Source organism: Vanessa atalanta, chromosome 25 (assembly GCF_905147765.1).
Source record: "Vanessa atalanta chromosome 25, ilVanAtal1.2, whole genome shotgun sequence".
Lineage (NCBI taxonomy): Eukaryota > Metazoa > Arthropoda > Insecta > Lepidoptera > Nymphalidae > Vanessa > Vanessa atalanta.
In genome coordinates, this window is record NC_061895.1 from 907738 (window position 1) to 917133 (window position 9396).

The 9396-nt window shown below is 34.5% G+C and overlaps 1 long non-coding RNA gene across 4 annotated transcripts; it reads right to left on the minus strand.

Annotated features, from left to right (window-relative positions):
* Nucleotides 1-1043: 1043 nt before the first annotated feature.
* On the minus strand, nucleotides 1044-9396 carry LOC125073795. 4 transcript variants are annotated; one of them, XR_007120066.1, is made up of 6 exons: nucleotides 9364-9392; nucleotides 7969-8063; nucleotides 6601-6746; nucleotides 5677-5837; nucleotides 2499-2685; nucleotides 1044-1204 (listed from the first exon to the last, which is right to left on the minus strand). It is a non-coding gene; the product is annotated as an uncharacterized LOC125073795 (long non-coding RNA). The 4 variants fall into 4 exon arrangements; XR_007120065.1 differs by lacking the exons at nucleotides 1044-1204; nucleotides 2499-2685; nucleotides 5677-5837; nucleotides 6601-6746; nucleotides 7969-8063 and adding exons at nucleotides 8229-8628; nucleotides 8766-8946 and having other exon boundaries at nucleotides 9364-9396; XR_007120067.1 differs by lacking the exons at nucleotides 1044-1204; nucleotides 2499-2685; nucleotides 5677-5837; nucleotides 6601-6746; nucleotides 7969-8063 and adding exons at nucleotides 8229-8628; nucleotides 8766-8932 and having other exon boundaries at nucleotides 9364-9395.

Here is a 9396-nt window from a genome sequence, read left to right on the forward strand (position 1 = left end):
CTTAATCGATTATTGTAGTTTTGAAATACAGAATATTTATTATATCTACAATAACATATTAACATACATAATACCTATCATTTAGTGAATATATTTAATGTATATCCACATACTAAGCGTCGGTTTCATTGTATAACGTAATTTCTTATAAATTTTCTTAGATATTTTGATCATGACCTCATGTCAAACAATAAATATCCGAGTATATTATAAGCCAGTCCTGTCTTAAGCATAACAAGTATCCGGATGCAAGCCGTATTTAAACGAGGCCTTAAAACGAATATTTTCCATAAGAACCGGGCTTGGCTATACCTCTGGCTTGTTTACGCTCATGGACAACAGTGGCCACTTACCATCAGGTCTACTTCGAAATGAGATAAAATAAATAAACTTATAACTATAGTCTATTCCAATCAAAGTACGAATTAACATAAATAAACCTTAGATTAACGTACTATTTAATAGTTCTTTCCTCGAGCCGAGATGGCCCAGTGGTTAGAGCGATCTTAACCGATGATTACAGGCTTAAACCCGGGCAAGCACCTCTGAATTTTCGTGTGCTTTATTTGTGTTTGTAATTCGTCTCATGCTCGGCGGTGAAGGAAAATATCGTGAGGAAATCTGCATGTGTCTAATTTAAACAAAATTCTGCCACATGTGTATCCACCAACCCACAAGTGGAGTGGAGTGGAATATGCTCCAAACCTTCTCCTCAAAGGAGGCCATAGCCCAGCAGTGGGAAGTTTACAGGCTGTCATTGTTGTTGTTTGTTGTTTAACAGTTCTTGATTAATATATGTTTATATATAACGATACACTATTTCACTGAACTACTTATATCCAATTTAATTTTACTTCCAAATTTCCAATCCAACAGCTACATCGAAAGTTAAAAAAAAAAACATTTTTTTCGCAAATCAGATTACCCAAGCTCTCGACCAATGAAATTGCGTCAATTCGATGTCAAATGTAGTTAATTTCGTCCTCTTATGGATGGAATAGTCTATAGGTGTAAGTATAGATACGATGCCGTCTCACTTTTTTTGGTTTTGGTTGTAGAACTTCGATGATAGGCCCGTGGTAGTTGCACGGCCGACAGTGCGTTTGACACCGATTCCTTCGGCAGCCGAGCACCAGGGTGAGCAACAAGAGCAAAAGTAACCCAATGACTTGTACGTGCATCATCGATATTTATATTATTTTCACTGAAATAAAACTTACAACTTCAATAGTGTGCTATATAACACACTGGAAGTTATATATTATTTCATAACATATGAGTATGTATATTAATTTGAAAAGTTAAGTAACGGCCTGATAATGTCTCCCTGCTTGACTAAAGCCTGCTCTCCCTTTTCGGCGAACGTCTGGAGCTTACTCCACCACGCTGTTCTAATGCAACCCGCATTAGAGCAGCTTGATGGTTACACATCTGACAGAAATTTAATCAAATGTCACATGCAGACCGCCAAACGATGTTTTTCTACACCACCGAGCACGACATAAATTATAGATACAAATTATTCACATGAAAAATCAGTGTGCTTTCCTGGATCGTAATCCGCAATCATCGTTTAAATTGCGCAGCGTTTTAACCACAGGGTCATCTCGGCGTCTATGTACATGTAGTGTTAAACAATATAATTATATATATTTTCACTTCCCTCTGTGAATCTAATCTCGCTACATTCGAGGTTCTTTGAAAGAGATCACTATTTGTGATAGGGCCGTCTATGCATACAATTTTCTTTTTCCGAGGAACTCGTTATTTTTGTAATCGAGTACAATAAAGATTTTATCTAACTATCTAACTTATCTAACACATAAAAAAGACGGGGTCTTAGATTTGATGTCTCTCGTCTTGTCTGGTACGAGTATTATACCGGCTCACTTACCCTTCAGACCGGAACAAAGCAATCTAGAATATTACTGTTTAGCGGAAGAATATTTCGTGGGTACTATCGAGCGGTCTAAACAAAGTCTATCAGCTAGTTGTCTAAGAGAATGCGTATAAATTTAGTTTTCATTACTTTAGTCGGTTAATATTGTACCTAAGCACGCTTTGACTATTCTATCTAAGATACATCTATATATTTTTGACGTGATCATATCAAAACTTTACTACGTCATACCATATAAAAAATCGCTTAAAAATGTTAGTATAATACATAACATTAAAAAAAATTTGAGGTTGAAGTTCAACTTTAACGGCATAATTAAAAACAGTTTTTAAACGCATGCAAATAATTAATTACAATAAAATAAAAATCTAGTTATTAATAATAAAATAACAATTACTATTATGGTCAGAGTATCCTTTCCCCCCCCCCCCACTATTATAACACTCACTCTAAAATTACAACATTCACAATTTACAAACATTGTGAATTAGGATAAGGTGTGAAGTTGTCTATTTCGAGCTACTTGACATTTGATTGGCAGTTTAGCCATCAGAACAACTTAAAAATACTACTGACTTTGCGTTTTCATAAGTCATACCTTAGTATCAACCTGAGCGCGCACTTTAGGGCCCCCAAACTTGTTGCACGGATAGCAACCGCTGTTCATACAGTGTCTCCGTTCTCGTTTACAGCCGTGAGTCAGATCAAAAACTGATATCGCTATGTGGAGGAAAACCAACACAAACTCGTTGAGGTACTCCATCCTTATGAAGGTTTTATTTTATCTAGAACAAAAAAAAAAAAACAACATTCGTCATCGTTTTAGATACGAGCTGTTCTGCGTTCACCCGCGTTAAATATTCCTGCTAAAGAAATCTTCGTCGCAAGTTCAATTAAATTAAATTAAATAAATATTGGACAACATCACATACATTACTCTGATCCCAATGTAAGTAGTTAAAGCACTTGTGTTATGGAAATCAGAAGTTACGACGGTACCACAAACACCCAGACCCAAGACAACATAGAAAACTAATGAACTTTTTCTACATCGACTCGGCCGGGAATCGAACCTGGGACCTCGGAGTGGCGTACCCATGAAAACCGGTGTACACACTACTCGACCACGGAGGTCGTCATCAAGTTCATATCGTAACTTTAGACTTCACAAACTTAATATATCCTTTCTGGGTCACGGTTTTCTATACTTTATTCCAACGATTAGAGGAGAAAAGGCAAAAAAAAAAATTTGACAGCAAATTGACGCGGTATCATTGGTCCGAGATCACGATTAATCTATGATATTCACTATGAATTTGCGAAAAAATGGCGTTTTGAACGTCGACGATACCGTTACCGTCGGAATTTTGGAAGTAAAATTAAAGTGGATACAAGTAGTTAAGTGTAGTAGTGTTGTATTATAAACGAAGATATATTAATCATAAATTCTTAGTAGTGCACAATATAGCTGAGTTATTAGCAAAACGCATGAAATACGTAAATCTAAGATTTGTTTATCTTTGTTCCTACTTTGATTGGTATAGGCTATAGGTACAGTTATTTTTAATTTTGCCTATTAAAATGTAATACTCATATCAAAAAAACATTGATAAATAGGACATATTCCTCAACACAAGAATATATCAATGATAAAAAGTATACAATGATATAGTATAATTAAGACTTAGTATTTATTGATTTCTAAGCAAAGATATACATACACATATTGATAAAATTTTAATTGTACTTCATTGATATACTTTAAAATTAAATTTCATTCAATGGTAGAAAAAAGTATCTATTAAGTTGCCGGCTTGCCGGTTCTTCTCGACAGGCTCTACTTTCTGTATCAGTGCTGTGCATTTAATTCAATATGGTATCATGTCGATTCAAAAGTGCCTTCATGAGGCTACTTAATTACAGAATATTTCGATGTTGATGTCATCTGGCTTATCTGACTCGTACCTACAGTTAAAAAAAATTATATATACAAATTAAAATGATAAAAAAAAATACTGTCCGGTCTCCGTTGATCATAGCGTAACATTTTTTATTTATTTATTGGAAAAGTTACACCATCAACTTATCACTAAGCACTTAAAATTAATATCTCACTTGGGTAACATACGAGTACAAAGTGATACGTCGTTAAAGGTGTAAACAACATTGAATCTATATATCTATAACTATTTTCAATAAAATATATATTCAATTCGAGCACGTAGATCCTAAAATTAACGCGTTCAAACGAACAAACATTTGAACTGTATAATATTAGTACAGCTTTCGAAAAATTTACCTAAATTACTTTTCCTAACATAAATTTACAATAATATAAAATAAATGAAACCGAAAAAAATTAGTTCAAACATCTTCCATCATCATATAAATAAACGATTATAAATAATTATGTTCGTAGTTATAAACGTATGACGCATTAGTCTGAAATTGTAAACATTTGGTATTCTTTAATTGATGTCTTGATTTATTTCTGAGAAGGATCTTTCATCTCAACTGGCAAGAGACGCCGGATGTACGCGTTATGTACGCTTCGCATATTGGCTTGTACGCAAATGAAATATCTTGTTACAAATAAGTGCATGAAATGACGCAAACGGTGCTGTCCTTTGCAATTTGCGTAACGATATCGGCGTATCTTAAGAAATTCATTTAAAAGGACATTTTCACAATAATATTTTTTAGTAAATTATTAAATTAGATACAGATGATGCCTCGTCGGTTAGTAGTCTAGCTTATTAGGCAATGGATCCCGAGGTCATGAATACAAATTATCTATAGTAGGCCCTTAGCATTAGCATTAGCAGCCCGTAAATGTCCCACTGCTGGGATAAAGGCCTCCTCTCCTTTGAGGAGAAGGTTTGGAGCATAGTAGGCCCTTAAATAGTCTGGAAATTGATAGTCTTCAAAACTCCCGTGGAGGAAAGCATGGCTCTTGGAAAACATATCGAACCGTTCATTATGCGTCAGAGATCTTTTCGTTCGTGTCGTATTTGCCGTCCCATCATATTATGCTTTAGGAAATAGTGAGTGCACTATGTTAGTGCACACAATTGTTCAATATAAAATGTCCAGCACAGTGGGCTAGTCTCTCTTGGCAATGGACGCCGAGACGGAAGATGATCAGGAAGACATAAGATTTTTCTCATTAAAGAGCAACTTAGCAACTTTTTAATCCATCATAATATCAAGCATGAGGTATGTAGACGTGTGTTTTATGTAATAAAATATTTTTTCACCTAACTAATAGTTGATCTGAAGAAAAAAGACGACGCGGAAATGACGTCATTCAGACATAGATATTTGTCTTGATTTTTCAGTTCGGGATAAATCAGAGAATGCTTTTGATGTATTCTAAGTTTTATGTAACGCATTCGATTGAGTGAGTGAGACAGGAAATGTTTTTATCTTTTGCGTCATAATTAACTCAAGGAATTCAACAAGCTTCTGTTAAATGGATAGTCTTCTAGACTTAAAATGTACGTTCTACAGGGATTTCTACGGCAAATTTTGGTCCTTTAATGTTTTTAATAGCAAATAAATTATTTATATTTTTATGTCAAGGGTTGTTGTGACATTGCCTTGTGTGCTGCTGATACGTCATATTTAAAAAAAAAAATGACTTGAAGGTACATAAAACATGAACCAAACCCAACACTCTCGTAGTCGTGACCACGGGGAAAAACTAGTCAATAAATAAATACAAAGATCCTGCAGATGTAACTAAGTGATACAAAATGATTTGTAAATAAAATCACCTCGTTAAGTTTGTTTCTTTTCGCACTTGGGATTCTCGTTGCAATTGATGTAATGGTGCCTCGTGCACCCGTAGCAGGACTCGAGGTACGAAAGCAGTAACGTTACCAGCAGAACTATTACTTCCTGCACCAAGTCTTTGTCCATAGCATAACAAATAACACTAAAAAATAAAAATAGTCTATAGATTGTAGGAATATAACTATTTGTAAAAAGTATTAAAATTGTCTATATCTAAATCCCACTTGTCTTAAATTAGCTTGTATCTATTATATTTGACAGTATGGTGGAAGGGGATTAAGTATTAAGTATGTACATAAGAGGAAGTTCGAAAATGGCACCGGTAACCGAGAAGCTCTCTGGAAACCGGCTATCATGGTATGTGCATGTTATACGGAGGAATGAGGACCATGTTGTGAGAAAGGTTTTGAGTATGGATGTGGATGGATATAGAGTTAGGGGACGACCCAAGAAACGATGGATGGATTGTGTGAAAGATGGTACGGTTAGAAAGAATGTTACTTGCGAGATGACGTCCGACTGAGAATTATGGAAGAAGAAGACATGCTGCGCCGACCCCAAGTAAAATTGGTATAAGGGCAGGAGGATGATGGCAGAAGGGTATGTTAAGAGTAGTATCTATGCTGGAGGACTATGGTAGAATAATAATAAATAAACCGTAGTTTAACCGTAGTTATGGACCTCCTTATGGTCTACGTCGTGTGAATGGACTATGTGCTTGGCTATACACGATAGCTTACCATAAGAAAAAAATACATATAATGTGATATTTTGGAAGTGGTATTTCTTTATTCTTGTTTTAAGTATTTTGATTCCGTTTATTTCACCGTTCATAAATAACACACTTATAAAACATGTGTGCGATATAGCGTACTACTTATCATAACTATATATATACCAATTACCAGAACTGAACTATTTCTTGCAGGGAGGATTATTAGGATTACAGCTGACTTCCTTTTTTCCACAAGCAATCACGATGTGTAGCACTGATATTATTAACAATACTACAACAGCAAAACGCTGCAAAATTTTCATCATATATTTGAGCCTGTTGTAAAATCAGTCAGTAAATATAAAGTTAAAGTAAATGGCCCAAAACTGGGCTTACGCAGGACAAACAGGGTCAATGCCCTGAGTCCAAATCCCGGATCATATAAATAAATAATAAGTTTTGTTTTTTTGAAAATATTTACTCAGGAGCGTTTCGAAATTTGAGAAATTAAGGTAGTGTTAAGTAAGGTTGAACATCTAGTTCTTTGCAGACAGCAGACTACAAATGCTTTATCTGTGGTTAATAGCTGGTCCCTGTTAAGAGCACCTGCTGTGGTCGACATCATCATGTGGTCGTCAGGTTAGGTGATCGTTATCATCATAATGATTGCGGTAAAGGTCGACGACAACACGAATAAATGAGTAAAGTGAAATAGCTAACGTTCGTTAATGACAAAATCAATAATTGTCTGTCTTGGTATTTAAATACATTGTTGTTTAATTACAAAGCAGCAACTACATGTATTTTTTCGTTTTCTCGCTAAGAATTGCTTTTGTAAACGACTGTGGAGTTGAAGTATTGACGATTCATAAAATTTCCTACACAAATTTCTTTGTGTAATTCTGGGTAGGCACCAGGAATATGGAATATGATGAACGGGTCATCATATTCCATATTCTACTGCCTAACAGCAATACTTAGTATTTTTGTGTTCCAGTTTGAAGGGTGAGCAAGCCATTCTAACTACAGGCACAAGTGTCATTATATCTCCGTTGTCAAGGTTTCTGGTGCATTGGCAATGTTAGGAATGTTAAAAATTCTTATGACGCCAATTTCTTTGACCACTCACACACGCAGTGGTGACCGCTTAACCTCAGTTGGCTCATTTGCCAATCCGCCTACCAATGCAATAAAAACAACACATTGGTGTAAATTTTAATTGAATAGATACATTTGATAGATGCCCCAAATTAATTAAAGAATTAATATTATTCCAATTTACCCCTCCTTTTAAGCTTATCACTTGTGTTAGAAATGGATATGATATTGTCGTAGGGGTCCAAGGCGACAGGATCGATCCTGCGACTTTTTACATCGCTAGGTGGCCTAATGGCGATTGAAAAATAAGTTTTATTGTATATAAATAACATAAAAATTACACATGTAAATATATTAATGGTAAAAGTAACCCATTTTCTTGGTAGAGTCAACGTTATGAATTAGTGATAGCTTTAAAATTGAACTATATTTTAATTTCAAACAAAAAATGGGTACTTACTCAAAATCCTTAGCTTACTGATCAGATCATTCTAACGTTAAAGATATATTATTTTAAAACTCCAAACTTCATGATGTGTGCTTTGTTGACTGGATCTGCAAAATAGAAAGATTGACTTGAGCCTTTCCACCAAATAATCTGCAACTGAGAAAATGTCCGTTAAAATCAAAGCAATCTACAAAGGTACGAGTACTAAACTAAAGGTGGAATTTGACCCAAAACAATATTTCTAAATTACAGACAAAATAAAACTGGAAAAATGTTCTAATACAAGTTTTTATTGCTTAAAATATTTTTTTTTTACATTAAGCACATCGGTTACATTTGTAGATCTATGAAATTCTTGCAAAAGTTTTTGAAGACTCCAATAGCAAATCCAGGATCAAGCTGTATGTTGAAATATGTATTTTGGACTGGTCTGACATATTTTCTTTATATTTGTATCCCTCATTCACTAGTCTTCTGTGCACGAATAATTATCACATAGTGCCGAAAATTAGGTGATTTTAAGGCTAGTTTCGAAAAGGTCCTCTCCTACATGGCGCCCGCCCGGTACATGGAATTTTTTTCTTGCAACAGGCTAAGCTTGTTCCGAACATTGAGAACAGAGCGAAGATCATCGTGTAGAGAAATGTCCAATCAGCTTTAGCCATATTGTATCTGAAAAATAAATTAAATGTCATCTGCTTCGGTGAAGTTTGTATATTATAGAATTATTGGAAAATCAAAAGGGCTTCTAAACTTTGACTTGTCTAAAGACTAAGTTGTATAAAAGAACGATCTTCGTTAGGTCTTACCAAGATCTACTTTCCACAAGGCGCAGGTTTCCTGCAGGCGATGTATACCTTCCTCGTACAACCAAAAGCACTGGACAGTGATGTGAGAATAGCTAAGAGCAGATAGAAGAAACCTTGGACTAAACCCATGGTCTACCACAGACCATGGCGGTCATCTGTGAACACACCTGTATGATCTTGACTATAGAAAAAAATTAAAAATTGTAGTATTATAAGGTCTGTTTTAAATTTGCAACTGTAAACTATTTCTACACGCTTATCGCCGCACTTAAAGCCTTATCTGATTTAGTTTTACAGTGATTCTCTCTTTCTGACATCTATTATTTGACATTCGAAAGAAGAAGACATCATTCTTTAACTAAACACTTACTAAAAAAATTATAAGTAAATTCGTTAGTGTTTAATGAGTCAATAAATTTGCTAATTTTTGGGTCAAATTCCATTTAGTTTTATTGACATTTAATTAATTGTAAATTACATTCGGTTAGTGTCAATAATTCTGTAATACGGTATTCTTAGATTATATTAATTATTATTAATAATTGCACTTGTTTGAAACCGATTTATTATTTAAATATATATATTTAAAAATACTTACCTATTTTTTTATATTTTAATGTCTTGACGGACG